Below are 27,510 nucleotides of genomic sequence, written 5' to 3' on the forward strand. Positions count from 1 at the left end.
ACTGATAATCAGCCAAGTCGGCAAGATGAACATTGATTAAACAATCACACATATAAATACACTATTACAAATAGTTATAAGTGTTGTGAAAGAAAAGTACCTTGATCAAAAAGCTTGAGGTAGCCGGGCCGCTGGATCGTTGGGTATACTGGACTAGAGAAAGGGTGAGTAGCAGATGCTCTTATTCAAAGGGCCATAGCCAATAAGAAAGGGTCTCATCTCTGATACTCCTTCCCTAAGGAATATTAGCTTTGGGATCACAATCTGCTTGAAAGATAATCTTTTATGAAATGGAGTAAGCTATAAAAACACTGGCCAAACACTTCAATATTAATCTCTGGCCAAAAATGCAGAGGTAGAGACTATCCTCTGTATCCCCAATGGCTTGTAATCCCAGTGCCACAATTGCTCTAGGAAAACCACAAGAAACATGATGGATAGGCCAAGTGTTTTCTAAAGAAACATGGAAAGCTATGACTTGGGGAAATCTAGTGGGACTGTGCACTCCATTAGAGCACTATCAACCCTAGCAAGAGCAGCAAAAGAAACATTAGCAACATCAAAACCAGAGCAATGGCAAGAATATCAAGGTCCAGAAGAACAAAAGCAACAACATAAACAAGAGTGAAAATAACATGAACCACATCAACAGGCCGTATCAGAAGAGAGGATGATACAGACAGCACCTCAGACTTTTTGTACCTACTCTTTCAAGAAGACAGTAACACTATGCTCAAGAAAACTCACCACCTCAGAATTCGCCAGAAACCACCTTCAACCTCAAGAAATGTATTAATAGAATGGAGAATAAAGTGTGGTCTCAGAGTGTGATCTATCACATTCCAATTGATTCACTGGAGAGACATCATTCACCATGAAAAATATCACAATACTGAGCAAGAACTGCTTGAAATAATTATATAAGGACAGATCCACAGAATTTGGGGAAGTGGTCCAGTTAATCTATTTTGTACCCCAATGTTTCCACCCTTTTCATGATTGACTATGAGATCCCCACCTAGGCTTGGAACCCAGGAAAGCCTTTCTAAGGCCAAAAAGGGTTTGGACTGCTACTTACAATGCTTTATAACAAAACAGAATGGCCTTTACTTGAATTGACTAGTTATTTTAAGCTCCCAAAGCTAGAGAGGCATGAGAACATAAGATCCTCAATTATTTAGAATTCATGGCTCCTGATATGGCTCAAGACTGGGTGACAAACAGGGTTGGGCTGTGATGACTCTGGAGGCTAGGGCTGCTCCAGAGGGAGGTTTGAACACACAGCCATCTGTAGGGAAATGTGGGGGCTGGGGCTGTCTCACTTTGTCAGTGTTCTTCTCGGAGTGTGTTGCCTAGAAGGGAAAGTATTCTATTTGTGATCTGGCCAATGCTAAGTAGAGCAGGATTGTCACCTCCCTGGTTCTGAACACTGCGTTTTTATGATTACTGTTAAAGATAGCATTAGGTTTTCGCCACCCTACCTCATAACTGACACATATTGAGCTCACTGTCCTCCCAAATCCCTAGACCATACTACACTTGCTGCTTCTAAGCCACATCTTCTCCATCCTGGATGTGTATGTGTGTGTGTGTGTGTGTGTAGCAAGAAGGAGAGAACCGGGAAGAATTCAGAACTGAGTAAGAACTTCTGATCCAGAGGGGTTCAAACAAATTAGTCAAGTGTTTTTACCAATAGATGACTACAGGCAGGGAGTAGGCCTCAGAGGGAGATCACCACAAGTTCAAGGTCTGAATTCAACTTGGTGAGACCAGAAACTTAATTATCACCTCATCTAGAATTGGTCAGGCACAGGGAAACTAATTTCCATTCTCCAGAAACAAAGTTGAATTACCCACACCTGTTATTCATCCAAGCTGCCCTGTCCTAGGGTGAGTCTGCTCAGATGTCAGACTTGAGAGCACAGGGGTGTTTGAAGAACGGAAAAGTAAGGCAAAATGGCTTGGATGGCATTCTGGAACATTTTCTTAAAGCTAGGGTAGCTGGATGAATTAGCTTTTAGGAGAATTCTGTCTCTGTGGAGCAGGTTGATCCATAGACTCAGTGGCCCCTCTCTTTGAAGAGTGTCAGAGGAACATTAACATATTCTTTTGTTTTTGTCTCCTCTTTCTCTAACCTCCATGGAGACACCTCCACCCACCAGCCAGCCAATCACTCTTCTGTTATGACAACACAACAGTAACCTCAGCCAAGTCACAACATAATTGAGTAGGTTTCTGTTTTCTGTACACCAAATTCTATTCCTCCTATATCTTACTAAAGATTGAACTTGGGACACAACGTGGTGCCTTGATGGAGACTTGAGACACATCCAATTCCCATCTCATTAGTAATATGTGTCCAAATTCTCTCTCAGGCTCAACTCTTTCTGCAAAGGGCTGAGCTCATAGGTTCCTTGTTGATTTGGTTTTGGTCAGTTTCCAAGAGCCGTTTGGTCTAACTTGACCTCTCCTTGAGCAACTAGAGGAGGTGGGGTTGGATGGAGGGTGTGCCTCTTGTGGGATTTGGCACATTATCACAATAACTATCCAAGGCTCAACTCAGAACTGATAATAATCAGCTCTTACATATCATTTAATGTAGTCACCATAAGATATCAATGAGATATATATTGTCTCCCTGTTTGTGAATAATAATAAAACCAATGTTCAGAGAGAGAAAGGACTTTGTTTAAGAGTTACATGACTAATTATGAGCAGAGCTGAATCCAGGTCTCTTAATTAAAAATCCAGAACTTTTCTGCTTTTTCCTGTGTCTTTACCTAAAAATTGGTAGGAACTCCCATCAATGCTACTCCTGCCAGGGCTTTCCTGTTTCTGACCATTTCTGGTGACCTCACAGAGGGGAGAAACCTGCCAGTGACAAAATCACTTGCCACCTTTCCCAGACATAAAGTAGAAGACACAGGAAGCTGGCTTCACTGCTCAAGCTCTGCTGCCCATGAAGTGACCCGGTCATAGTGGTTAAAGCGGAGGAGAAAGAACATACTAGACACTAAGAAGACCTCCCTTTGCCAGGAAGGGCAGGCCTAAGAAGGGCATCAGTGGACAGAGAACTTAAAAAATGGCCTTTGTGTGTACTACTTTTCTAGGGCTACAATAACAAAATGCCACACACTGGGTGGCTTAAACAATAGAAATTTATTTTCTCACAGTTCTGGAGGCCAGAAGTCCAAGATTAGGTGTCAGCCAGTTTGTTTTTTTCTGAGACCTCTCTTGTTGGCTTGCAGATGGCCACCTTTTCATTGTGTTCTCAAATGGTCTGCTCTGTGCCTGTGCATCCTTGGCTTCTTTTTGTGCCCCAATTTTTTCTTGTTATAAAGATAACAGTCAGATTGCATTAGGGACTACCCTAACAACCTCATTTTAACTTAATAACCTCTTTAAAGGCCCTGTCTCCAAATACAGTTACATTCTGATGTACTAGGGGTTAGGGTTTCAACATATGAATTTGGGCAGCGGAACACTGTCCTTTGTTTCTTAGCACATGGGCTGAAACTAGTTAACTTTTTAGGCCTAAATAAATAGAGAACAGCTGGATAAAGAGACAAATAAATGAGATACTTTTGAGATGAAGGTGATTGCATATAATATTAATTGCCATCTAGTACTTGCATCTCTTCTCTATCCACACCCCATGCTGTGTCAGCTCCCTCATCCATGGCAAGTCTAGAGTTTCACGGTTTCTTGGTAAACACCCATTGTCTGCTTGCTAGCAGAATCTTTGGTTTTCTGCTAAACTGGCACTTTCCTTCTTTATGGCTAATATCTGTTCTTTTTAGAAAAGTTTGGGCTCTTGACATTCTAGAGGCAAGTATGCAAAATGGGAATTCTGACTGTATCTACAGATCTTTGATCCAAAAATGGACAAGTTTTGTCTTTAAGCAGTGGTGGTAATAAATATGGTGAATATAGATATCAGATTTCCCAGCATAGTCCAGGTTCAAATATTTGGTCTTATTGCTTCTGTAACCACATGCACATTTGTTAGACTGGTTGTTCTAATGTGGGTCCAGAAAACATACTTTGGAGTGTGCTGAATGGGTTTAAGTATTCCCATCAATTACTTTCCATTGTTTTGGAGACAAATTCTAAACTCACCATAGAATTAAAAGTCCTCAGTAATGCAGACTTCCACATCTAGCCAGCTTCATCTCCTACCACTATTAAAGATAAGTCATGTATTCAAACCATACGGAATTTTAGTCACCAAACTTGCCTGTCCATTTTATATATTCATGCTTTTGCACATGCTGTGTTAGGACACGCTTCTAGAATACCAATGATGATTTTCCCACTGTTACCTGTAAACTGCCTGATATTCTGTTAATTCTTCAAGTTTCAGTTCAAATCTCTGTGAAACTGTTCCTGACATCCCTAGAAAGTCAATCATCACTCCTTCTGTTTTGCCACTGTAGCTTATATATACTATATTATATATTATACTTGAACATGTTATAATGGTGAACATATTGGGCTAACTGGAACACCATTTTATTTGGCTATCTTCCCCAGTAGACAGGGACCTGACTTATAATAAGTACCCATGTGTTTGTTAAATGAATGAAAGAAATAATAGGAAAAGGGCATTGCCAAGGATGAGCATCTGCATCTCTCCATCTTCTAACATAATTAACTCAATTTCTTTCTTTATTATTTTTGAGGCAGCATTTCATTCTGTTGCCCAGGCCAGAGTTCAGTTGTGTGATCTCAGCTCACTGCAGCCTTGACCTAGGTTCACGTGATCCTCCTATTTCAGCCTCCCGAGTAGCTGGGACTACAGGTATGCACCACCATGTCTGGCTAATTTTTTTAGTTTTATAGAGATGGGGTTTCACCATGTTGTCCAGGGTGGAATTTCTTATGATTAAGAGGATGAGGTGGGAGTGAGGTAGGGCTAGCATCTGGTTTATATAGCTCAGACTAGTCTTCTACTTTGTTTATAGGTTTTGGGACCTGATCTGATCTAAACTAAATTTCCAGTGCTGGGCCCCAAAAAGACTAATCCCACTTGTCAGATTAACATAAACCCTCGAAGGTATAAGTAGTTGTGGGAGGGCAGGATGACCTGACAGACATGTTCCTGGCAGACCAGTTATCATGTTGAGGTGCCCAGAGAACCTGGTTCCTCCCACATAGGAGGACACAACCCTAGGGTCCCTGAGCAAACTATGGGAGATCAGAATATTGCCACATTGATGGAGAAATGTCAGCCTGGAAATTGCCACACATAGTCTTTGGGGAGGCAGTATGGGAATGGGGTAGGGGACAGAATGACACAGAGAGGCTGATGCAAAAACCAACTGTCATTCTTGAGCAACTGAGGAGGTATGGGCTAGAAGTCCAGACTGTTGCTGCTGGGACTTCCCTTCCACAATGACTCTGCAGTCCAGAAGCTGGGGAGGCAGTTACAGAGGCCACTTCAGGCCAAGCCTGGGGTAGAGGTGGTGGCAGATAAGCCACCCACCCATGAGTTCCCTCCCCATCCTACTTTCCTTTTTCACATCTTTCTTACATCAGATATGACAATAGCCCCATGATATAGGCAGGGCAAAGATTATGACCTCTATTTTACACTCAAGTATGTCAAGTTCCAGAAAAGTAAGCCATGAGGCAGTCTCTTTCCAAACTCAACTGCTCAGTTGCCCTTACTTCGTGGCCCCTCCATGTATAGAGTTTGAGCCTTGACCTGACTAGTCTCATATTCATTCAACTTAATAGCTCATAAGCCTTTCCATGCCTTCAACTTCTTAATTTCAACTCAATCATAACATTGACCTAGTGATGCGAACTCCTCCCATCCTAACTTATGTTGTGTCAGAGGCACCATTTACTCACTGAATATTATTTAATACCTCCTACCACGTGCCAAGTACTAAAAGCAATATCCAATACAGCAGTGAACAAACAGTCTCTGTTTATGTCACAGAGCTACCAATCACAAAAATGCAGTGTTTAGAGCCAGGGAGGTGATCAGCAGTAAACATATAAATTGATCAAAAAAACAATTATTCCGAATGGTAAGGTGTGCTATTAAGAAAATCAGTAGGGTTCCAAGCATATGAGGGAAAAGGGGTAAGAAGAGCTATTTTATCTTGGTTTGGCAGGGAAGCCATTCCATAGAGAGAATATTTTAAGCTAAGACCTGAAGAATGAATGAGAAGGAGAAGGAGTCAGCCATGAGTTGAAGGGAATTTCAAAGACCCTGAGATAAGAAAGTGCCAATGGTGCACATAGTCAAGCCAACTAGGATTCATAGCCATCTTAAGGCAGTGTGGTATACAGGAAAGGTGAAAGGCATTGAATGCAACCTTAGGAATCCCCTTGTATTTTTGACCCATCCCTGCTAAGAGGTCAGAAGGGAACTGGCATGTACTGTGTGTCTTTTTTTTTTTTTTTTTGGCAGGTTCTCGCTCTGTTGTCTAGGCTGGAGTACAGTGGCATTGTAACAGCCCACTGCAGTCTCGACCTCCCATGCTTAAAAGATTCTATTACCTCAGCCTCCTGAGTAGCTGGAACTACAGGTGCACACTACCATGCCAGGCTAATTTTTGTATTTTTTTGTAGCGACAGGGTTTTACCATGTTGCCCAGGGTAGTCTTGAACTCCTGGGCTCAAGTAATCCTCCCACTTCAGGCTCCTGAAGTACTGGGATTACAGTCACTGTACCTAGCCTACTATGTATCATGTCCAGCCAGGCACAAGCTAGTCCCTTTCTCACATGGATTTTTTTTTTTATTATTTCCCTGAGCCTCAGCATTCTTATAGGTGTAACAAGGAAGTGAGACTTTTTGGCCTCTAAAAGCTTTTATAACTTGGAGAGATTAGTTGATCTAATCTATGACCCCATCCTCCAGTTAGGAAGCTGAGGTCCTGGAAGACAAAGTGCTTTTATCTCAGGTTGCCCAATGGATAAGTACATTACTTTTTAACTCTATGCCTGATTGACCAAGGTAAAGCTGAAAGAGTCTCATCTGAACTATAACCCAAGTGGGTAAGCCAGTCCCTTGGCACTGCCCAGGAAGAAGATATGGATGGGAGGACTACTCCTTCTTGAATGCAGAGGATAAAAGTTATCTGGGAGCTCTTTTATGGTATGGTTGTGCCTTTGAATATGAGCAAAGCTTCTCCTAGCTGCAGATATTTTCAGGAAGAGCAGAAACTGCACCACAGTGTTTTGGGTAGATAAGGCTTACCCTGGTGGGGAGAGAGGTCCTGGAAGGGGGTGAGCCCAAAATCTATATGCTTTCCTGGGAGGGGACCTGGTGTTTTAAATCCATTTTTAGAATTTTTTTTTATTGCTGCAAGAACTGGAGAGAGATCAAATCCATTTTCATTTGTTTCCAATAGCCCTTTTTTGCTGCTGCTGCTGCTGCTGCTGCTGTTTGTTCTGTTCCTCCTCCTCCTCCTCCTCTTTCTCGTCCTTTTTTTTCCTTCTTCCTTCTCTTTTTCTTCTGGCTTTTGCAACTTAGAATGCACATGGTGGCTAGATACAGTTAAAAACCCAGTTCCATGCTCAGGCTCATCCTAGCACTGGTTCTAATATCTATTCCAGATTGTTGGAGAAGATAGGAGAAAGTGAAGAAGGGAAGAAGAGAAAAAAACAGAGAAGAAAGAAGGAAAAGAAGATAGGAGAGGGACAAGTAGAAGAAGGAAAGGAAAGGAAAAGCAAGGAAAAAGGATAACCTGTCCTCTTTGACTAGTAGGCTCACCAACTCTTCTTTACCATGGAAGGGATTTCAGTAGGACCGAAGGCTTTTCCCATGAAATAGTATTTTATCTTGATAAGAACCTAGCACATTGGTTACCAACCTCCTTAAATTGATTCCCTCAAAAGGAAGAAAGTGTTTCTGGAAATCCTCTGAAACTTCCAGAGTCCCCCAAGCCCAGTGCTATTTCTACCAGGGGAGAAAGCAGAGCTCTTTGTATATATGGGTAGGAGCAAAGTAAGATTCTCCTCCCCCTTTCCCCACAACCCGAAGCAAAAGTTTCTCCTGAGATTTCAACCAGTAAAATCACCATATAATAGATTAGGCATCCTGAGAAGTTCTTAATGGAACGAGAGCTCTCACTAATCAAAGCAGGAAAGAACAGGGCCTTGAAGAAATCAGAAATCTAATTAAGGTGGAATCTCAAGAGATCTGACTGAATGTTAAATAAGTTGTAGAAGCCTCATCAAAAGGATTAACTCAGCTGCAGAGACAACGCAGAAGTGCAGGTGGGGATTCTGCATGAAGACTGGAAAAAAAAAAACAGTGACAAGAACTGAAAGTGGTCATTGTGTTCATGGTGTGTCTAAAGGACAGATAAAAGAAAGAGGTGCCCCTGACCCCTCCTTTCATCCCATCTTAGTTGATGAGGTTTGGGGAAAAGAAGAGTTTGTTAAGCTCATTTAATCTGTTTTGTCTTGTCCATGTTTTCATCAAGCAACTTTCTGATTAATTTGGCTTTTAGAATATATTTTTCCAAGCAAGACAGAGATTGTTATTCAGCCAACATGAGCATTCCCAGCTGTTTTTGGGTTATATTAGCTCTGGAATTAAAACAAAACCAAACAAAAAAGCCTCTCTGTGTTATATCTGCTTCCTGTGAGTTTGACTTGCATGAGTCAGTTCATGGAGTATGATCAGGTCAACTCCAGGTGTCTTCTCAAAACTGAACTGCATGGGTTCTGTAAAACTAAACCGTGTGGTCCATAGTAAGAGGTCTCTGCTTGAGAAGTAAGCCATATCCTTGAAGGGCATTTCTATCTCACTCCTTTTGTTATGCAAAGAAGCTTAGTCCTTTATTTTGCACATGGGGACACTGAAGCCCAGAGAAGCCCAGAGAAGGGAAGAAACTTGTCTAATTTTCCATAGTGGATCAGTGGTAAAGCCAGGATCTAAGTGTAGGTCATAACCTGGTCCTACACAGGCTCTTGTCCTACAACATTCTATGTCTAGATTTTGTAGTCTCTTTCTTGGCCTCTGTGAGAGATGTGTGTGTGTGTGTGTGTGTGTGTGTGTGTGTGTGTGTGTGTGTAGGTTTTCATCCACAGTTCCTTTAGGCCTCAGAAGCAGGCCTCAGAAAACAGAATCTCTCTCTCTCTCTGATATTGTCCTGCTCTCCTTTCACTTGTCCAAGGCAGCATTCTAATCTGATTGTGGATCCTAAGACCCTCATTCCAGAGAGGGTCCTGACGCATACCTAGGAGGAAAGAATGCTGTGTAGAGAGGCCAAGAAGAATCTGAATAGATAAACCTTGCTGGCTTCCCTGACCCAGTCTGTTAGTATGATATAATACCCTTTTTATCCAATCACATTTATACATGACTGTCAATCATGCTTAGGTAACGAAGCCTCCAAAAAAACCCCAAAGGACAGAGTTTGGAGAGCTTCTGGATAGCTGAAGATGTGAAGGTTCCTGCAGAGTGGTGTGCCCTGGGAGAGTATGGAAGCTCCACACCACTTCCTCCATACCCCACCATATGCATCTCTTTATCTGTACCCTTTGTAATATTCTCTATAGTAAAACTGTAAATGTGTTTCCCTGAGTCTGTGAGCCACTCTAGCAAATTAATTGAACTCAAAAAGAGAGTTGTGGGTACCCCAGCTTGATACTGCCCAGTCAGAAGTTCTGGAGGCCTGGACTTGGGACTGATGTCTTTGGTGAAGGGAAGTCTTGGGAAATAAGCCCTCAACTTGTGAGACCTGAGGCTATCTTTAGGTAGATGGTGTTGGAATTGAATTAGAGGACACTCAGCTGGTGTCTGCTGCTTTGTGTGTGGGGGAAACTATCCCACACATTTGGCCGCAGAAATCTTCCATGTTGATTGTTGTGTTGATGTGAAAGCAGAGGAAAAAAATGGTTTGGGGTTTTTCCCAAACAACCCTCAATTCAGGATCATGAGTTTTATGAACTCTCTGAAAAGCAATCTTTAAATCAATTGAACTTAACTTCACTAGTAATTCTCTAAAGGGCTGAGGTTTATTTTCAGCTTCGCTTTTTGACATTTACAACAGATTTCCTCCTTCCAGCCCACGCAGCTTTGTCGCCTCTCTGATTTTCATTTCCTCTTCTTCCTTACCTAAGGTGACAGGAATGCAACCCTGGTTGCAATTGTGTTTTTCTCTATTCAAATTTTGTCTCATTATGTCCATAGGAAGAAAACAGAGGTTTAGAAGACATTACTGGCTGGGCGGGGTGGCTAACACCTGTAATCCTAGCACTTTGGGAGGCCGAGGTGGGCAGATCATGAGGTCAGGAGTTCGAGACCAGCGTGGCCAACATGGTGAAACCCCGTCTGTACTAAAAATACAGAAATTAGCCGGCATGGTGGCACACATCTGTAATCCCAGCTACTTGGGAGGCTGAGGCAGGAGAATTGCTTGAACCCAGGAGACAGAGGTTGCAGTTAGCTGAGATTGCACCATGGCACTCCAGCCTGGGCAACAGAGCAAGACTCCACCTCAAAAAAAAAAAAAAAAAGAAGACATTACTCTTCAACCCGATTGCTGTGCTGGCCTATATTCACCTCCAAACACATCTTGATTTCAAATCGTTCACTAAAAGCCTACTGTGTTCTAGATATGGAGCCTAAGAAATGACTCACCCCTGCCATCTGAAGAGATTTTAACTCGGGCAGAATTGGAGTTGTGGACTTAACATGTGTGGAAAGTATCCATAAGTCAAGATGGAGTCAGATTATATAACACAAATATTAATATTTATTTCAGCAGGCATTTTAGTCAGATTTAACCAACATTTACAGAAAAGCTACTTCATGGTAGAACTTAACCTAGGATCTGGGAATCCAAAAATTATTAAGTTAAAGCCAGTGCCTGGTAGAGCACACTTTGTAACTATGTAAACAGGTATTCTAAATACAATGTAATCAGGCTGTAATTTAGGTGCATACAAAGCACAGAAGAATTTGTCTAGGACAATTAAAAGAGGTTTCCCAGAGGAGATGACAATTGAGCTGGGTCTGAAGAAGAAACACAAGGTCTCCTGACAGAATAGATGTGAAGGGAATAGGAAGCTTTCCAGGTCCACAGAGAGGCTTGTGTAAAGGCTGGAGGTATACTAGAATATAGGGCATGCAGTAGTCAGAATATAGGATGGGAAGAGAACAGTGAAGACATAGGCTGTGTACAGATTGTGAAAGATCCTGATCACCTAGCTGACAAATTTTGAACTTTAAGCTTAAAACAATGAAGAGAGCCACTCATCTTTTCTAAGCAGTGCAATAACACCACTAGAGTTGTGTTATTAAAAGATCATCCTGGCAATAAATATCAAACTTTAAGGATAAAAACATTCCTGGATGAAAATGAACATCATTTTCATCTTTTTTTTCTACATTCTTCTTCATCATTAGGAACAGAATCATTCTCTTCCTCAAATACAGGCACTCTGGGAGCTGACCTCATCACCCTTTATTAATTTAGCTAACAATTGCTAACACTAAGGCCCCTTACTATGTGCCAAACACTGGTGATACAGAAATCAATTTAAACAGAGATACTTTTTCTTGAGGGAACTACAGGCTACTCATGAGAAAAAGGCATGGACAAAAAATATCACACTTTAAGGTCATAAGTGTTATAATCAGAATATTAGTAAAAATATATAATGATGATCAACGATGATTGATATTTCTAACTTGGATTTTCTCCATGGAGATAAGAAACACAGTATTATGACCAAGTTTGTTTGAGGTGTAGGGTCTAGGGCATGAGGACTTAGACATTCAGGGAGATATGTTCAATATTAGATTGAATCTACTGATCTGGAGGTAGGGAAGATAGAAAGAGAGTAAGCAAGCGTGCAGAGACACAACAAAAAGACAAAAGTACAGAGTATTTGGAAACACATTTAATAAAGAACAGGAAAGAAAGAGACGTCGTTAAGAGAACCAAAGAGAATGGTTAGGAAGATAGGTGAATCAGAGGAGTATAGGTAAATTCAACAATTCTCACTGAGCACTATTGGGATCAGGTGTTCTGCTAGGTATCAGGGACGCAAATGGAGAAGACAGTCTCTGCAATTGGCTATGATCCTCTGGCATGAATTTGATCTTTACATCTCATCTGAACCATACTTCTGTGGTTCTGGTGATCAAATTCAGTCTGGAGAGGGAGGGTATTCTCTAAACCATTTGATGACAGGTTTTAGGAAAGAAGAAATGGCTGACAGTCACCTGTTGCAGAGACATTGAAGGGAGTGAGGGCTAGTAGAGAGGCTTTTGGCTTTGTTGATTAAGAGTTCATGGTAATTTTGTGACTACAGTTACCAAGGTTAGTGCAGAAATGAGAATAAAGGACAAAAAGCTAAATTATGGTAGATTAGGAGGTTAAACAGTGAGGTAATCTATGGAACCTACTTTTTAGAGTGATCTGAAGAATGATGTGGTGGTCACTAGAAAGATATATTTTTTTTAAATTTGGTTGTGATGTGATTATATGTACAGGCTCAGAGATCAACAGATGAGGGACAAAACAGGACAGTGTCTGAGAACAGGCTATTTGGTTGATGATCTTTGTGAGAACAGAGCCAATGGAGTAGTAAGAAGCAAGTGAAGTGGAGTAGTAGATTCCAGTTCTAAAACCCCTTTGCTTAGCTTAGGGGTAAAATGAGAGGTTCCTGAGAGGTTTCAGGCTGCAGCTTGCAGCTCAGAGAAGAATGTTCAGAAGAAAAGTAGGATAAAGGAAGAGGAAGTTGACTTAAACCACAATAGGCCTGGTTTAGATTAGATGGGAGGTTCAACTTCCTGCCAGAGGAGCACCAGTTCATGTGAAGAGAAGTGAGAGAATTTCCTTATTTGTGATCCCCAAAACTTAGATATAATTCTCCTGCTTTGGAGTAAAAATTGATATGGTCCAGCCTGAAGACAGCGAAAGACATTAAAATGGACCTTCCAAGTGGCATGTGGTATGGAAGACAGTAGAAAAATTGGTTTGAACTCCAGCTTAGCTGATTAATAAATTACTTGAAGTAAGTCATTTGAGCACTCTGAGATTCAATTTCCTTATCAGTGAAAGATACGACAACTCTCACCTTGTAGAGTTGTTATGAAGATTACATAAGCGGATGTACATAAAGCATCTAGCTTGGGACACAGTAGCCGTTCTTCAACTGTTGTCTCTCTTCCCCCACTTCCTCTGGTTCCCTAGCCCTATCAACACAGTGTACTGGAGTCTCCAGTCCTGCTGGAGATAATGAGATAATGAGAAGATGGGAAAGCTTGTATATGCTGGGAATTTATGCCACAATGTCCAAGAACTGATCATCTCCTGGATAGTCAAGGTTGCTAGAGAGACCCATAGAGCTTCTTCCCCTTTTCTGTCGGCCTCCAGTGCCAAGATTTGCAGATAAGCCAGGCAGCTTCTAAGACATCTTTTATCACTAGTGGCTGAGGCAAATGAGCTTAATATATGGTTAGAGGTAGTTCCAGGCTCCAAAATATATCTTTCCTTGTCAGAGATAGATGATATCTACTTTGTACCAATAAGTGCACCAGCAGGTCACCCTACAAATCCCAAGGGGACTCAGATTCAGGTTCAGGTCCAGTCTCAAAGAAACCTTCATTGAGGGCCACCCATGGAGGTCCAAAACAGGTCAAAAGAAATCCCTAGACAAATGAGAAAATTCATCCCTCACAGTTGTATTATCACTTTGCAGTTTAGAAAGCTTTTTTCACATGTTAGGTGAGTATATATATATATATATATATAAAATATAAATAATGTTTATAATATCACTATAAATTATAGTATATAGTGATATATATATATTATATATTATATAGTATCACTATGTTATCTACAACAAATAATCATATTCATTATAATAATGAAAAATTAGGTAACTAGTAATATAAATATAGTATAATTAATATTAATATTATGTATGTACACATATATACAAGGCCTGAGAACTTTACTTAGTCTAGATCATTCTTTAGGTCTTAAATATTTTTTGAAGAAAGTCTTCCCTAAACTCTCATACCAGATTAGGTTTACTATTATTTGCTCTTATAATACTCTATATTTATCCTGTATAATACTTATATTTTCATTCTGAAATACTTTGGCAAGTGCCTGTGTCCCTCATTTGAATATGAGTTCCAGGAAGGCAGGGCCTTGGTCAGTCTTGCTATCTTTGACACCCTTGTTACCTAGACCACTTGACCAATCTGTGAATGGGAGAGAGAAGAGGGCCCTTCAAAGACCATACAGTTCACCCTATTTAGAAATGGGGAGTGAGGGAGTGATATAGTTTGGATATGTGTCCCCACCCAAATCTCATGTTGAAATGTAATCCCCAATGTTGGAGGTGGGGCCTGGTGGGACGTAATTGGATCATGGGGGTGGTTTCTCATGAATGGTTTAACTCCATCCCCCTTGGTACTGTTGTTGCAAAAGTGATTAAGTTCTCATGAGATCTGGTTGTTTAAAAGTGTGTAACACCTCCCTCCTTTCTCCTTGATCTCTCTTACCATGTGATGTGCCTGCACCCCTTTGTCTTCCACCATGGGAAGCTTCCTGAGGCCTCCCCAGAAGCAGATGCTGCTATGCTTCCTGTACAGCCTGCAGAACTATGTGCCAATTAAACTTTTAAAAAATATATAAATTGCCCAGTCTCAGGTATTTCTTTACAGCAATATGAGAATGAACTGATACAGGGAGACCAATACCCAGAGCAAAAAGAAAACTTCCCAAGGTCATGTTATAAGCCATGACACAGCTGGGCCTGGAACTCAGGTCTCCTGACACTCTGCCTAGAGCTATTTTCAATGAGCCTTCAAACCTGATGGCTTCCAGGAACCAGGTCATCAGGAACCAGAGTCCAAGGAAGGTCAAAGCTTTCAGTATTCAGATATTACCTCATTTTCTGGTCTTGCGGAACAGGAAGATTTTTTTTTCATGAACAAATATTTGCTGAGAACCTACTATTATAAACAAGGCAGCTCTAGCACTAGGGATATAGTTAAGAATAAAATAAAATAACTACCCTCATGGAGCTTACACTCTAGTAGGGGACATAAACAATAAACAAAACTATAACATGGTAGAAGCAAAGTCAAAAGGCAAATGACAAACTAGTGGAAATAATTACAATTCTCATTACATACAAAGGAAAAATTTCTCTAACATACAAAGTACACCCAAAATCAATTAAGAAAAAGAAATCAGCAGTCTAATTGAAAACTGGGTATGACAGACATGGTTCCTGCTCTCATGGAGTTTGCAATTAAGTGGAATAAACCCCTTTTTTCTTTAAGGCTACAGGAAACAGCTAGGCAGCAGGGTTTGAGGGGGCCAAAGGATATGGTGAGTCATTGAGTAGCCTCTCTTATGCCATCTTAGCAATAAACTTCTAAATTTTAGAATTTGGAATTCTAAATTCTGACAAAATTATAAATCTCAGCTTTGCCACTTACTAAATATGTGACGTTGAAGGAAGTTGCTTAATTTCTTCATGCTTCAATGCCTCCGTTTGCAAAATAGAAATGATTCCTATTTTATAAGGTTATTGAGAGTAATAAGTGATATAATAGAGAGTGAGAGTAGGTGGTACATAATAAGTACTCAACAAAAGTGTTTTTCTTCCAATTCCCACTTCCTATTCTGCCTAGAACCAATAATAGAAGGCAGTGTCCCTTCTGATGCCAATATGAAGCTTTTCTGCTTCTTACCTTGCATTATCTGGCCTTTACAGGAGCTCTCAGGATTCCACTTTGTAACCCCATGAGGTATCAATTTTTTAGGGATTGACTGATTCCTGAATCAGTGCCAAATCTAGTTCTAGCAAATGTTTAGCTGTGGTGAAAGCTCAAGGGTCTGTTCTAAATTTTCTTTTTGTTTCCCAAAAGGCACAATTCTTGCCCTTCCTTTACTCAGAAGACAAACTAAGAAGATGAAAATAGTCTGTGTGTGCCAAGTCAATGATATCAGGGGCAACTACCCCAGTCTGAATTAGGAAATATCTCTACACTGATATATAGATAGATACAGATATATAGATATATTCATTTAATTTTTTATTATAAATTTATAATTGTATTTGTGGGATACAAAGTGATGTTATGATTTATGAATACAATGTGGAGTAATTAAATTTAATATATCCATTGTCTCAAATACTTATAATTTGTTGAATAATTTGAAATATACTCTCTTAGCAATTCTGAAACATGCAATATACTATTATTAACTGTATTCACCATGCTGTGCAATAGATCTCAAAAAAACCCTATTCCTGCTGTCTGAAACTTTGTACCCTTTGAAAATTATCTCCCCATTCCACCCACCCCCAAGCCTCTGTAACCGTCATTCTACTCTCCGCTTCTATAACTTTCATTATCTTAGAATCCACCTGTAAGTGAGATTATGTGGCATTTGTCTTCCTGTGCCTGGCTTATTTCACTTCACGTAATCTCCAATTCCATTTACGTTGTTGAAAATGACAGAATTTCCTCTTATTTATTTATTTTTTGAGACAAGGTTTTCCTCTGTTGCCTAGGCTGGAGTGCAGTGGCTATTCACAGGTGACCATAGTGCACTACAGCCTTGAACTCCTGGGCTCAAGTGATCCTCCTGCTTCAGCCTCCCCAGTAGCTGGGACTACAGGTGTGATGTGAATAGTGGGAGTGACAGACAGACTGGAGTGAGAATATATATTTTAAATAAATACATGTTTGTTCCTTCCGAATATACTATTTACAATAGGCTATTGAAAGTTGATTCCTCATTCATTTCTTCATTGTCCATTTAAAATTTTTCCCAAGGGAGTGTATATTTAGGGCAACTCGAATCTATGCTCCTGAGTTGCGGCTCTCAAGCTTGGCCCAGATAAACTCTTTACTCATTTTAAGAAAAAAACAAAACAAAACAAAAACAGCTACTGCTTAGTAAAAACCTTTAGGTGGGCCATTATAGGAAATAGATTAAAATGGTTGATTAGGGTCACTTCAGTTATTTCTGCCATAGATGGAAGGTTCTGAAGGACTCTAAGTGGGAATGAGGTATGGGTAGTAAGTAGAACCAGTTTGGTTTTCTGTCTTTAAACAACTCCCTGGAACTCCTATTTTATTTACTTCATTTATTTTGTCTTTCTAAGAAGCTAAACAAAAGCTTCAGCTCAGACTTATCTAACGATCATAAATTGGAAATTAATGAGGTTTTCTTGGAAAAAACTGCCCTTAAAGACTGAGATGATAACTGACTTGAATTTGACATTTTCCAGCCAGAGACATATTGTATATTTTTTTGTAGATTGCTCCAAAATTTCTACCTTTCATAAATTGTTGCATGATATTTAAATCCTACATCTGCCATTTAATAGGTAATTATAGTATCTCCCTCATAAGGTTGTTGTTAGGATTACATAAACTAACATATGTAAAGGGCTTCAAACAGTGCCTGGCACTTAGTAAGCTCACAATACTTGTTAATTATTGTTATTCCAGTACAAAATGGATCTCCTGATAGGTCGAAGCTCTTTGCCAGATTTCCTCCAGAGCACATTTGGTGTGTTGGATAGGCCTTTGGGCTACTATTATTCTACGATATCTATAGATACTCAAAAATGCTCTCAGGCTTATATTTGCCATTTTGTATCGGTAGTCTCCCTATTCACACAAGCTCACCATATTCTTTCCTATCTCTGCACCTTTACTTGGGTTCTTTCCTCTGCCTGAAATGCCTTTCTCTGATTATTGATCCTGTTATCCTTCAAGGCTCTTTTAAAATTCGGCCTCTTCTGTGAAGTCTCTAATCCAACCAGTTGAAATTAACTTTTCTTTCCTGTTTGTTGCCATAGTCTGGACCCCTAAAATCCTAGGCTTGAATATAGAAGGGCACTGCATCACATATATACACTTTCTAGCTTCTCATGTCTCAAACGCCCAACATAGCATACAAGGCCTTTCTTGGTTTGGTCCCCGGCTTAACTCTTCTATTTGCTTTGTGCTATTTTTTCCTTTGCTCACTCTTTTTCAAGCCATACCAGCCTTTTATCTTCTTGGAATATGCCACATTATTCTCCATCTCAGAACCTTTATACATGTTGCTTCTTCTGCTTGGAATTGCCTTGCACCCATTATCCACTTGGCTCACTACTTTTCATTTTTCCGTCTCACTTTAAAAGTTACTTCCTTAGAGAAGTTTTCTTGACCTATCCAAGTCTGGTGGATTTTGTTATCCTGTTACGTGTTCTCCCTGCTCTCTGATCTTCCCCCTTTCTTGACATATTTAAAAAATTTGTTTAATGGCTATTTTCCACCACACGGTATATGTCAAGAAGGCAAGTGTTTTTTATATGTCTTTTTCACTTCTGCATCTTGAGTACCTTGCACCATGCCTGACACTTAGAACACATTCAACTTGTATTTGTTTTGTGAATAAATTTAATCAGACTTATTGTAGAGATGGAAATTTGGAGGCCCAGAAAGGGAGAGGGATTTGCTCAAGGTCACACAGAGAATTAGTGGCAGAGAAAAGACTGTAGCCCAGATCTCCTGACCCTCAGTGCAGTTCTCTTTTCCATACATGCACCTCCACTATTGTACTCATTTTTTGAACATGTTTATGTAGCACTCTGGTTTCTGGACTAGACTGTGAATTCCTAGAGGATAGGGACCATGTCTTATACCTGTTCTGGTCAATACGGTAGCCACTAGCCACAGATGGCAATTTAACACTAGAAATATGGTAAGTTCAAATTGAGATGTACTGTTTGTATAAAATACATACTACATTTTGAATAATGTAAAATATCTTATTAACAAATGCTTACATTGTTTACAGGTTGAAATAACATTGTGGATGTATTGAGCTAAACAAAATATATTATTAAAATTAGTTTCACTTAAAAATTTTTCATGTGGTTATTATAATAATTGTGGCTCGCATTACATTTGTATTAGATTGTTGTATATTTCTGTTCTGTTGTATGTTTATTTTTTCCCCTTTTGCCAAGCATAGAGCTTTGTAGCCAGTAGGTGCTCAACACACCCTTGCTGAATATACTTAAGCTGTAGTTATTGGGTTAATTGCTGCCATTTATCTTGCCAGTGTCACTGTTTTGTGGCAGCCTCACAGTGAAACCTCTGTCCCCAGGCCCAGGTGTACAAAAAGTTCTTTAGTCCTGGCCTGCGGGTGCCCTACACATTGCATCAGCCTTTGTATTTCCTTTCAGAGGAAACCCCAATGCAATCCTATGCATAGCAATCACTAGGGTTGAGGTAGAGTGTGTGGACACAAGCCACTTGCACAGGAAGTGGCCTTAGCTTTGCAATTTTCCCTGGGGCCTCTTCTTGAAAGTCTTCTGAAAGGAGGTGGGGGTGAGTGAACAGGAAGATAAACTAAAAGTGAAGCGTGGGGGCTTCTCAGCTCCTTCATGGAGGTTGGGTAAGCTAAGCAATGTGGGGACATTGGGCTATGAGGTCTCTTTCTTTTGCTTATGCATTGACTCATTCACTTATTCACCTCACAGTTCTGGGATAACTAGTTTATTCCTAGGCCTAAGAAGACAGTAAAGATCAAACATAGTTCTTACTTTGGGCAGTGCTTGGTCTTCTGGGAGAGACTGACACCTAAGTGCTGTGTGGATGTTTTTCAAGAGTAGAGGAGGGCAAGGTGGGAAGCAACTAATTTTGCAGGTGGTTGTCAGAGAAGGCTTTCCAGAGACAGTGAGCATCATTTATTTCCTCTCTATCCCTTAAGATGTAGCCAAAATCTTATTCTTCTGAGAACCTTTCCAGTTACCATCACCTTCTCATCTTCTGCCCTGGGAGAATCTTATATACGTATTTGATGGCACTTCATGCCTTTGTCAAATTACTTATCATATTCTGTAGGGTGACATAGCTCTTGGGGTGCACACCTGTCTTCCATTTCCCTTTAGCCTGAGAATCCTTCAATCTGATGTGAGGACTAAGGTTCAGACAGGCTGTGTGTGATTGTTCAAGGTCACATAATCAATAAGTTACAGAGCTTGGTCTATAACCCAGGGTCTAAGATGCAGGGACTCTGATTCAGTGTTCTTTCCATTCCAGTACTGCGGAAACAAATGAGTGTGTCTGCAGTGTGGGACCCCAGCACTGCCTGCTTGCTCCGCTTGTCAACTATTTTCCCTTCTTTCTCATCTCCCTTCACAAGCACAGGCAAGGCAGAAATCATACAAAATGGGAAAACTTTGTGACTTTTGGTTGCTCTCTGCAGAAACCTGGACAACAGATCAAAAAGAAGAAGCCCCTTTGTGCTGTTATTGGAAACTTGGCCCTTCCCAGCATACTTTGTGTTTGTGGGCTAAAGAGGAACTCTGAGCACAGTTCCCTTTTCTCACATTCAGGCCCTATGCATAGGTAGTATGATTTTCAGAGCCTTCTGTTTCCTAATGCTCTCTTTTATTGCCCTGTCTTTGGACTCAAAATAGATACCATTAATTACTACTTTAGGTAAACACATTGTCTCCAGAAACCCCTGTTAAAAGGCCAGTAGAGTACCCTAATTGATAGGGAAGAAAAAAACGTGTGTAGCTAAACTTAATCTCTATGGTATGCGTAGGAAGAAGGGGGTCCCATTTTAGCAAAGTGCCCGCAGGACTACCCTACTTCCGCTCCAAGCTTTAGTCAGAAACCAAAAGAAACAAGAACTGAATCTTTCTAGAAGCTAGATCTGGGGTCTTGAGGCCTGAGCCAATAAATTATTCTGGTAGAAGGAAGTTTTCTACAGAGTGATGTTAGTGCAAGTGAATCCCTATTTCAGGCTTTCACAGAGCCTCAGGTCCTGCAACCATGGGGAAGCCCACAGTGAGTAACGAAGAGCCACAAAGGAACCAGGGAATGTTTGAGTTGGAGTGGTCTCCAAGACCATTTAGTCCAACCTCTGTTGGTTAAAGGAGAAACTAATGCCCAGGGAGGTAGTAGAGTGGGGACTAGGGCCCAGGGCTCTTGGCTCGCAGAATGTGGTCTTTCTTTGGAGCCTGAGTATATAAGAATGTACATAGCTTGAAAAGATTATTTACCACGGCTTGACTATCACTCAGGGCCATACTTCCACTAGTGTAGACAGAGGACTGTGACTTGGGCACTGCAGTCATTGAAAGCTATCAAAGTATACCCTGAAAGCATTGCCCCTCCCATCCTTCATGCCATCAGAATTCATGGTGGAGGGCACTGCATGATGGGAATTCATCATCTTCCTGGCTGTTAGTGGGGACTTCCTGGAGACTGCAAACATGAGGCATTAAGAAACCATCCACCCTCTTTTCACACCTTTCATGTCCCTCATTAGCCTGAAGGTCACAGTTGAACTTAGGGGTCTGGCACTAATTTTTCTTTCTCAAAGTCAACTACTTTCTTCTCCCTTCCTTGTAGCCAATGTAGGAAAGTAGATGAAAACCTCAACATTTGGAGTTAGACCTGAGTGAAAAATCTGCCTTCTCTATTATTTTCTAGTTTTGTTTCCTTAGACAGGTCACTTTATTTCTGTGTGCCTCAGTTTCCTCACCTATAAATAAGAATAATAATAATACCGTACCAGAGAGTTGTTGAATAAATTAGATAATACACATGAAAGAATATCATAAGTACTCTAATAAATGTGAATTCCCTTATTTATTTCCTTCAGCAAGCCCCAAGATGACAGAATGTGGCTTGTGGTCATAACTGTGCCCCAGAGCCAGCTTCATAGGCATATGACTTGTACAGCTTCACAGGGCTCCATGTTTAGAAGGACCCCACACTTAGTTTAATGTTCTGCTGTCATCATCTTGATATTCTTAATTTTTAAATAAAGGGCCTATCGTTTTCATTTTTTACTGGGCCTTGCAAATTATGTAGCTGGTTCTGTATGTCAGGAGAGAAGTTGGAAGTAAAATGGTATTCCAGGACCAGGAGGCATTCTGGCAGAGTGAAAGAACATGTGATTTGGAGTCCATGGGGATGGGTTTAAATTTCAGCTTTCCACTAATTTGCTTTGTAATACTGAGTATTTCCTTTTATCCCTCAGAGGCTCTGTTTCTCAATTTTGACTACGGGTTTTTTCATTAGATAATGTCTCAGTTCTGGTATTCCAGGTTTCCCTCAATTATTCTGGGAAAACCTCCTTGACCCACAGGCAAAGCCTAGGGCAGCCAGGTGCTTTCTACTCTCTCTCTCTCTGCAGCTTGGAAAGTTAGTGTCTGTTGAAGGTCAGCTGGGAGTTGGTGGAGGCAGGGCAGTGGCCTGCTACTATTGCTGCAGTAGCAGACCCTTTCACAACAGCATTGTTTTGTCATTTTGCACCCAGATTTCCGTTGGCTAACCTCAGTCTTATCTTCCTCATTTCTGTTTCCTGTTGAAGACACCAAGGGCCCTTCAAAACACAGAAGCTTCTTGCTCACGGCAGAAAGCCCAATTCCATCTGGCCCCTGCAGGTTGGCTCAGCACTGGGGAATCAGAGTCCCCTCCATGACCAAGGCACCACTCCACTGACAGGTATGGTATCCATTTGCCCTCTCTTCTTGGATTCTCAAGCTGGGGCAGAGTCCATGGCAGCCAAGGGTGGCTTGGATCTGCCCATCCCATTCTCCTCAGATCCTCCTCAGGGATCAAGGTCAAAGGTGGGAGGAAGAAGGTTTCCATTGGCCTTTTATCCTAGAGGTTCTAATAGAGGGGAAAAGGGGATAGGATATTTTCTATCCAATCAGGATGTTTAGGAGATAGTCACATGGAAGTGGAATGGCCTTTGGACCCAGGAGTCAGGAAACCTGAGTAGCAGTCCTGGTTTTACCATTTACCCAATGTTTATCTTTGGGTAAGTCCTTTCTCCAATCTAGGACACAGTTTTTTCACCCCTTTTGCAAAATAAAAAAGTAAAAAGAGGAAAAGAATGATTAGATAGATGCTGTCTAGAGACCCATGGTTATTAGATTCCTAATTTTCATGATTGTCAGCCCTCTGTCAAGAAAGAAGATGAGAGTAATCTTTGCATATGTAACTGTGGGTGGGGCTGAACACATTCAAGAGGAGAGTGCTGGTGGTAATCCATATAGCACTCTCTGAGAGGCATGACTCAAAGATGAAAGCCTCTTTTCTAGTCCAATCTTTGACTCCTAGAGATTCAAAATTGAAAGACTCTTAGAGACTAGGTACATATGGAAGAAACTGAGGTCCAGAAAGAGGAAGAAAGGGACTTGCCCAAAGTCATACAGAGAATCTGTAGCACAGCTGGGTCTGGGCTCCCAGGTCAGTCCTCTTTTTGCTCTATCCTAGGAGGACTGAGACATCAAGCAGCAGGACCTGTCCTGTAACTGACCCAGGACAGGTCCTGCTCATACTAGAGGCAGTCTGGAATTTTTAGGCATGGTCCTGAGGACTTCTTCTTTTCTTCTATTTTTCTTTCAGGTACTTGGCTCACTCTGAGTGTTCAGAGATTCCTAGACACCTACTTACCCCTAATTCTTCTGGTCTATTCCCTCCAATTCCCTCCATAAAAACTGACCCATCCTTTGCATCAACAATAGTGGCTTGATGAAGCTCTTCAGTAGAGGATTTTGCATTTCATATGGGGAAAAATGATGTTATTCTAAGTAATATAACAGACCAAGAGAAGAGCTTTCAAATTCCCTTAATATCATCCCATATAGACATTTATGTCTTCTTTCTATGGGTCTGGTGAACATTTCTCAACTGAATGTGATTTTCTTACATACACTCCATTGGAGAGGCATGGACTAGAACAGCAAGAGTGGAAATGAAACCAGTCTAGTTTCAGCTCAACCACTAACTCCTTCCATTAATACTGAAGCAATGTTGTCTATAAGGCTCCACAAATTTCAAAGTACTAATAATTTTTAGCCCCTTTCATGCCTCCTTTCCAGCCTTTCTGGAGGTGAATAAAGTCAGAAAGGGCATTCAAAAGGCTGTGAACACCTCCAGCTTATCTAGGTCTTCTTACTGGAGCTGACAGCCAATGAGTGTAATGATACAAAAAAGGTAACAATCCATTTCTTTTTCTCCTGCCATCCCCAACTCAGACTCTGTTAATCAGCTTGCTTGGCTGGCCTCCAACCATAGGTCCAGGGGCTGAGACAAGGTCCTTTTGAGCTCCTATGTGGGAGGCTCTGGAAAGCTTAGCAACACTTTCCAACAACTTTGCCAGGTAAGTCTTCTTGTTCTCATTTCCAGAGAAGACAACTGAAACCCAAAGAAAGACTTGCCCAAGCCATGATTGGCTAGTTGATGGCCAAGACAGCATTAGAACACAAGTTTGTCGATTCTGTCATGCCATATTTGGTGACCATGACTGCTGCTTTTGCTGCTGGGTGGATTAGGCTGAATTGGGTAGGTAGAAAAGGAAGTGAGGGAGTGAAAGAGCTTTAGTTTTGAGATGACTGCCAGAACTTAAATTGAAGGAGTATGTTACCTTCTTAACATTCAATTAAAAGAATTGAGCAAGAAAAGACACTGATTGTTTTCTTGCTGAAAGACAAGGCTGAATCCCTCTGTCTTACCTTGGCTGGGACAGGGCTTTCCGGCCTCATGGGGGCAGTTTACCATTTCTGGTAACCTTGTGATGTTTGCCACTTTTCATGACAATATTTAATGTAGACCAGCTACCTGCTCACAGATCAACTGCCACAGCTGGTAAGGGCAGTAATTTGACACCAGCAACCTGGGATTTTTAGCAACAGGATCTGATTGTTGCCAAGGGAATTCTCCCAGAAGTTTCAGACCTGACCCTGCTCCTGGCAGCTTCCTTATTGCCCTGGTGGCTTGTGGGTTCAGTGATCCCAAATGTTGCATTACAAAGCTATTGCCTGTTTTTGCCCTCTTTGTTGATGTGTCTTCCCTTTCCCAGAGGGATATACAGAGAAGGGAGGCAAAATAACCAATGAGGAAAGCTGTATAAGGCATACTGCTGAACTGTAAAAAATTTATTGTATAAACTTTACAAGTCTCCTCCCCAACAGGAGCCTTTGTTATCTCATTTATAACCTAAGTGAGTGAGACTAGATGATCTTTAAGGGCACTTTAATAGCTGCCATTCTTGAGTCCCTATGGGACAAGAGGATCATGTTAGGCAAGGCTGAGACCACAAGAAATCAATGTCACACCTGTCCAGATCCTGCTAAATCAATTGCCAGTAGCTCTTTCTTTCACTTTGGTCATACAACCACTACTTTTTGAGCATTTGTTATGTATTGAATACTGAACCAAAGGCTTTACATGCATTATCTCCTGTTATTCTCACAATAACCTTATGAGGTAGGTATTATACTTACATACATTTTGTGGGTGTAGCAAACTTGAGCTCAGAGAGGTGAAATGATGTATCCAAGGTTGCCTAACTAGCTAATGGAAGAACTAGGATTTAAGCTCATGTTTAACCTCAAAGCCTATGTGCATAACCACAACACTGAAAACACAGCTTGGGAGAATTGAGAAGAGGGAGCAAGGATGCTGACTCTAGGGTCTGGTACTTTCCTCAAGTCAGGGAGGCAGGATGATGACCAAATTTTCCCCTCTCTGCTGCATAGAGGAACCCACTGAAGCTTGGGACCCCTAGAAATGCCATAGCTACAGGACTCAGGCCTGATGAGCTTCCAGCTGAGCACTGGGTGTCACTCGGGCTTTACCTGCTTATCTTCAGGATCTCTCTTCTGGTTAGGAACCCTATGCCTATTTTGCTCACTTCCCTATTCTGGTGCTTTGGTTGGTCCTTTGAGCAAGATCCCCGGGGCTAAGGGTGTGACTTCATCACTCCTTTCTCTCTCTTTCCCTCTAGGGTCACATCTCCCAGGAAGATCTCACTTCCCCACAGAAGCTCTTGGCCTGGCCTCCTGCAGTGCCACGCTCCGTGTATTTGACAAGCTGAGTTGGACACTCCATGTGGTAGAGTGTCAGTTTGTCAAATACCCCAAGTGCGGCACATGCTTACCAGCTCCAGGCCAGGGCAGATGGGATATGATGAATGGACTGCCAGCTGGATACAAGGATGCTCACCAAGCACCAAGTTCTCACAAGTTATTTTATGTGACTCTGCAGGAACTGAGGCATTATATCTGAGGACACCAGGGGAAAAGTGTGGCATCTCTGGGAAATACAGCCCTGGGCTGTGTCTACACACACCATGAGAGTGCTGATGGGGGCGCAATAGTCTTGAAAATGTATAAAGCGTCCAGGAATGGAAGTGCTCTTTGATTCATTATTATTTTCTTCCTTCATATTCCCCTCCCAGAGTCTCCTATCTAGGACATCAGCATTCTCACACAAGCCTAATGGCTTATCTGAGTAAGCAGGGCTTAGAAATTCACTTTCTTGATACTCAGTCTTGCCTTCTAAACACTCCTTGATCTTGCCTACCTCTCCCCTTTTCCACATGTCTTTTCCTGTAGGAACACTTTCTCCATTTATTCCTGCCTATCCAATTCTTCCCTATATTTCCTGGACCAGCTAAAGTCCAGTGTTTCCAGAGACTTTTGAAAGTCAACTTACACTTTTTCCTTCTTCATTCACAAAGCTCTTCTTCCCTGGGCCCTGGTATGTATGCCTTTCTCTCCTACTGTCTAATAGCACCTTGTAAATTGTCAATGAACTTTTCTAAGGGGTATTCTTGAATTCCCAACTAGATTGTGAGCTTCTGGAAGACAAGGCTATGTCTTTGATTGTTGTCTCCCCTACCACAGCCCAGTACTTTAGTTACAGAAAATAATAAATATTTACTGATTGATTGACTTTCCTCTTGTCCACTAGCTTTAGGTTTGGGGGCCAAATTCTACCCTGGATTTTGAAAAATTCAAACTGTGAACACCACAATGTTATAGAGCATATGAGGTAGTAGCCAGCATGAAGGATGTTTTCTTCCTGAGAAACAGTGTCAAGGGCTGGAGGAAGAGGGCAAAATAGCAGACTCAGAGGGCAAATAAATTTTGGTATTACTTGATCACACAAGGTTATACAGGTGTTTTCTTGTAGGATTTTTCAGAGCCTTTAATAGTCTAATGTTGCATTGAGAATCTCAAAGAGGAAACCATAGAATGAGGCATTTGCCATACCTATCTGATCATGAATTTTCTTTTCCCCCACAGCCTTCTCCTGTGTCAATGTCCAATGAAGCACGATTTGGGAAACTGTCCTAGAGAAACTTTATACCTTCCCGCTCTTCTGGAGATCTTTTCCTCTTTTCACTCATCTACTTTCCCCAACCAGCCATCTGCCTAAGAAAGGTCACATGTTATCATCTCATTTTTGTTTAGCCTCTGCAGCTGTGGACTATCTTTATTACATAGGAATTCTTTACTAGCTTGTCCTGTATTTAAAAATATTCTAAGTTTTGAGGCAAAGAAGATCCAGATGCTGCAATAAATATATGCACTGAGGAGTTCACAGGCCTGACTTTTGGTCTCCTTTCTACCACTAACTGTGTTTTTGTTCCTCTCTGAGCTTCGTTTTCTCATCTCCAATACGGAAGTATTAGAATCAGTGATCTCTAGGCTCTTTAAGATTAATGACTTTGAGA

General features: G+C 41.2%; 1 long non-coding RNA gene and 1 other non-coding gene across 2 annotated transcripts; both read left to right on the plus strand.

Moving 5' to 3' along the window:
• The first annotated feature begins 22,319 nt into the window (after positions 1-22,319).
• Positions 22,320-27,377, plus strand: LOC134809285 (uncharacterized). The gene is made up of 2 exons (XR_010154666.1): positions 22,320-22,484; positions 25,777-27,377. It is a non-coding gene; the product is annotated as an uncharacterized LOC134809285 (long non-coding RNA).
• MIR223 (microRNA mir-223) lies at positions 25,823-25,932 on the plus strand. Its single transcript, NR_032054.1, has one exon. It is a non-coding gene; the product is annotated as a microRNA mir-223 (primary transcript).
• Positions 27,378-27,510: the final 133 nt, after the last annotated feature.

The sequence above is a fragment of the Pan troglodytes genome, chromosome X, assembly GCF_028858775.2.
Source record: "Pan troglodytes isolate AG18354 chromosome X, NHGRI_mPanTro3-v2.0_pri, whole genome shotgun sequence".
Taxonomy (NCBI): domain Eukaryota; kingdom Metazoa; phylum Chordata; class Mammalia; order Primates; family Hominidae; genus Pan; species Pan troglodytes.